Genomic DNA, 4587 nt, shown 5'->3' with positions numbered 1-4587 from the left:
GGATGGTCTCGATCTCCTGACCTCGTGATCCGCCCGTCTCGGCCTCCCAAAGTGCTGGGATTACAGGCTTGAGCCACCGCGCCCGGCCAGAGATGGGGGTCTTGACATGTTGCCCAGGCTGGTCTCCAACTCCTGGGCTCAAGCAATCTGCCCACCTTGGCCTCCCGAAGTACTGGGATTACAAGCCTAAGTCACTGTGCCCAGCCAGTTTTTGTTTCTTTATGAAACAAAAATGAAATGAAGTGGGATTGCTGGATCATATAGTAGCTGTATGGTTAAGTCTATAAGAAAATAGCACAGTGTTTTCCACAGTGGCTGTACTATTTTGCATTCCCACCAGTAATTGTAAGAGTTACAGTTACTTCACATTCTTGCCAGCAGTTACTGTTGTCCGTTTTTGTTTTATTTTAGCTATTCTAATAGGCGTATGGGTATTCTATTCATCCTACTAGATATCTATTGTAGTTTTAATTTGAATTTGCTTAATGGTTAATGATTTGAGCATTTAATCATGAGCATGTCTTCATGTGCTTATTTGCCATCATAATAGCCTCTTCTATAAAGTGTTGAAGTCTTTTTGCCCTTTTTTTTTTCCTTTTTTTTGAGATGGAGTTTCACTCTTGTAGCCCAGGCTGGAATGCAATGGCATCATCTCGGCTAGCTGCAACCTCTGCCGCCCAGGCTCAAGCGATTCTCCTGCCTCAGCCTCCCAAATAGCTGGGATTACAGGCGCCGCCACCATGCCTGACTAATTTTTTGTATTTTTAGTAGAGACGGGGTTTTACCATGTTGGCCAGGCTGGTCTCGAACTCCTGACCTCAGGTGATCCACCTGCCTCAGCCTCCCAAAGTGGTGGGTTTACAAGCGTGAGCCACTGCACCTGGCTGTCTTTTGCCCATTTTTAATTGAATTGAATTGAATTTATTTTGAGACAGAGTCTCAGGCTGGAGTGCAGTGACATGATCTTGGCTCACTGCAACCTCCGCCTCCAGGGTTCAAGCAATTCTCCTGCCTCAGCCTCCTAAGTAGCTGGGATTACAGACATCCGCCACCACGCCCGGCTAATTTTTGTATTTTCAGTTGAGACAGGGCTTCACCATGTTTGCCAGGTTGGTCTCAAACTCCCGACCTCAGGTGCTCTGTCCGCCTGGGCCTCCCAAAGTGCTGGGATTACAGGCGTGAGTCACTGTGTTCAGCCCCCCCATTTTAAAAAATTAGGTTGTTTTCTTACTGAGTTTTCAGAGTTCTTTTTTTTTTTTTGAGATGGAGTCTTGCTCTGTCGCCCGGGCTGGAGTGCAGTGGCCACATCTCAGCTCACTGCGAGCTCCGCCTCCCGGGTTTACGCCATTCTCCTGCCTCAGCCTCCCGAGTAGCTGGGACTACAGGCGCCCGCCACCTCGCCCGGCTAGTTTTTTTGTATTTTTTAGTAGAGACGGGGTTTCACCGTGTTAGCCAGGATGGTCTCGATCTCCTGACCTCGTGATCCGCCCGTCTCGGCCTCCCAAAGTGCTGGGATTACAGGCTTGAGCCACCGCGCCCGGCCACCATTTTTTTCTTTTATGAGTCATGCTTTTGATGTTAAATCTAAGAACTGTTTGCCTAACTCCAGGTAACTAAGATTTTCTCATATGTTATCTTCTAAAAGTTTTATAGTTGTACATTTTATATTTACATCTACCTCTTTTTTCTTTGGCGCGTTTTGGTAACTTGTGGCTTTCAAGATTTCTTAGTCTGTTTTGTGCTGCTATTAATAGAATGCCTGAGACTGGATAACTTAAAACAAAACAAAACAAAAAACCCAGAAATTTATTTCCCAGAGTTCTGGAGGCTGGGAAGTCCAAGACCAAGGGATCAACAGGTTTGGTGTCTGGTTAAGGACCTGGTCTCCACTCCCAATAGGGCACCTTGAACGCTGCATCCTCCAGAGGGAACACTGTTCCTCATGTGGCAGAAGGGCAGAATACAATGTACCCACTTCTGAATGCCCTTTTTTAGTGTCATTAATCCCTTAATCCGTGAAGTCTCCACCTTCATGACCTAATGCCTCCCATTAAGCCGCACCTCCCAACACTGTTTGCACTGGGGACTAAGTTCAACATGAATTTTGGAGGGGACAACAATATTCACACCATATCACAGGAATTGGTACATTTCATCTAAGTTGTTGAATTTATGTTCGTAAATGTGTTTATAGTATTCACTATTCACCTTTGGGGTCTGTGGTGATATCTCCTCCTCTATTCCTAATCTTGGTTAACTTGTACTTTCTCTCTCTTTCTCCCTTTCTTTTCTCTCCCTCTCTCTCTTTCTTCTTCCTCTCTCTCTCTTTTCTGTTAGTGTGGCTAGTTTAGCAATTTTATTGATCATTTCAAAAAAAAAATCAACTTCTGGTTTCATTTATGGTGTTTTTGTTTGTTTGTTTTGGTTTGGTTTTTTTGGGACAGAGTTTCATTTTTGTTGCCCAAGCTGGAGTGCAGTGATCTTGGCTCACTGCAACCTCCTCCTCCCGGGTCCAAGTGATTCTCCTGCCTCAGCCTCCCAAGTAGCTGGGATTACAGACACACACCACCACGCCCGGTAAAGTTTTTATATTTTTAGTAGAAACAGGGTTTCATCATGTTAGCCAGGCTGGTCTTGAACTCCTGACCTCAGGTGATCCGCCCACCTCAGCCCCCCAAAGCGCTAGGATTATAGATGTGAGCCACCACGTCTGGCTCATTTATGTGTTTATTTTTCTGTTTTCAATTTCATTAATATCTGTTACCATTTTTTTCCCTTCTTCTTGCTTTGGGTTTAATTTTGCTCTTCTTTGTCTTCTTTCTCAATGCAGAAGTATAGATTGTTGACCTCAGACTTTTCTTTTTTGTTTTTTCTTTTTTTTTTTTGAGACGGAGTCTCGCTCTGTCGCCCAGGCTGGAGTGCAGTGGCCGGATCTCAGCTCACTGCAAGCTCCATCTCCCGGGTTCACGCCATTCTCCTGCCTCAGCCTCCCAAGTAGCTGGGACTACAGGCGCCCACCACCACGCCTGGCTAATTTTTTGTATTTTTTTAGTGGAGATGGGGTTTCACTATGTTGATCAGACTGGTCTCAAACTCCTGACCTTGTATCTGCCTGCCTTGGCCTCCCAAAGTGCTGGGATTACAGGCATGAGCCACCACGCCGGGCCACCTGTAAATTTTTTGTAGAGACAGGGTCTTGCTATGTTGCCCAGGCTGATCTCAAGCTCCTGGGCTCAAGCAATCCTCCTGCCTTGGCCTCCCAATGTGTTCAGATTACAGGCATTAAGCCACCACACCTGGCCCCTTTCTTCTTTTCTAATTAAGTATTTGATGCTATGAATTTTCCTCTAACTGCTGTTTTAGTTGCATCTCACAGTTTGATATTTTGCATTTTCATTTTTGTTAAGTTCACAGTATCTTCTAATTCCTCAAGACTTCCTCTTTGATCCATGAGTTATTTGACAGAATGTTGTTTAGTTTCCAAGTATTTGGAGATTTCCTTGTTATCTGTTACTGATTTCTAGTTCATGTTCATTATGGTCAGAAAACATACTTTATATAACTTCAGTTTTTAAAATCTGTCTTATGACCCAGGACATAGCCTATCTTGGTAATTCCATGTGCACTTGAAAAACCTGTATTCTGCTATGTTGGGGGGTGTTCTATAAGTGTCAATTATGTTGGTTGGTGGCATTGTTCAGTTCTATATACTTCTTCATACTTGCTAATTTTCTGTTGATTATTGGGAACAGAGTTTTGATGTTTTCAACTATTCTTGTGGATCTGTCCATACCTCCTTTGAGATCTATTAGTTTTTGCTTCATGAATTTTTTTTTTCTTTTTGAGTCTGAGTCTTGCTCTATCGCCTAGGCTGGAGTGCAGAGGCATGATCTTGGCTCACTGCAACCTCCACCTCCCGGGTTCAAGTGATTCTCCTGTCTCCGCCTCCCGAGTAGCTGGGACTACAGGCATACGTCACCATACCTGGCTAATTTTTGTATTTTTAGTAGAGACAGGGTTTCACCAGATTGGTCAGGCTGGTCTTGAACTCCTGACTTCATGATCCGCTCACCTCAGTCTCCCAAAGTGCCGGAATTACAGGCGTGAGCCACCACACCCAGCTGTTGTTTTCTTTCATCTCTTTTTTGAGACGGAGTCTCGTTCTGTTGCCCAGGCTGGGGTGCAATGGCACAGTCTCAGCTCATTGCAACCTCCACCTCCCAGGTTCAAGCAATTCTTCTGCCTCAGCCTCCTGAGTAACTGGGATTACAGTCGCATGCCACCACACCTGGCTAATTCTTTATATTTTTGGTAGAGACAGGGTTTCACCATGTTGGCCAGGCTGGTCTCATACTCCTGACTTCAAGTGATCTGCCCGGCCTCCCAAAATGCTGTGGCGTGAGCCACAGTGGCCAGCCTGCTTCGTGTATTTTAAAGCTCTGTAGTGAAATTTATGGACATTTAGAATTATTGTGTCTACTTGGAAAACCAAATATCGGGCCGGGCGCGGTGGCTCAAGCCTGTAATCCCAGCACTTTGGGAGGCCGAGGCGGGCGGATCACGAGGTGAGGAGATCGAGACCATCCT

At 45.3% G+C, this 4587-nt stretch overlaps 1 protein-coding gene across 1 annotated transcript in view; it reads left to right on the top strand.

The window, feature by feature from the left end:
* The window catches only part of MLF2 (myeloid leukemia factor 2), a 31960-nt gene that overhangs the window by 15059 nt on the left and 12314 nt on the right, over window positions 1-4587 (top strand). Inside the window, exon 9 of the mRNA XM_011952047.1 lies at window positions 2467-2471. The gene's annotated coding sequence lies outside the window, so the exon portion shown is untranslated. The remainder of the gene's footprint in view (window positions 1-2466; window positions 2472-4587) is intronic.

The sequence above is a fragment of the Colobus angolensis genome, unplaced genomic scaffold (assembly GCF_000951035.1).
Source record: "Colobus angolensis palliatus isolate OR3802 unplaced genomic scaffold, Cang.pa_1.0 Scaffold11, whole genome shotgun sequence".
Taxonomy (NCBI): Eukaryota; Metazoa; Chordata; class Mammalia; order Primates; family Cercopithecidae; genus Colobus; species Colobus angolensis.
Note: the sequence above shows the minus strand (reverse complement) of the source record. Positions and strands in the feature narration are given on the sequence as shown.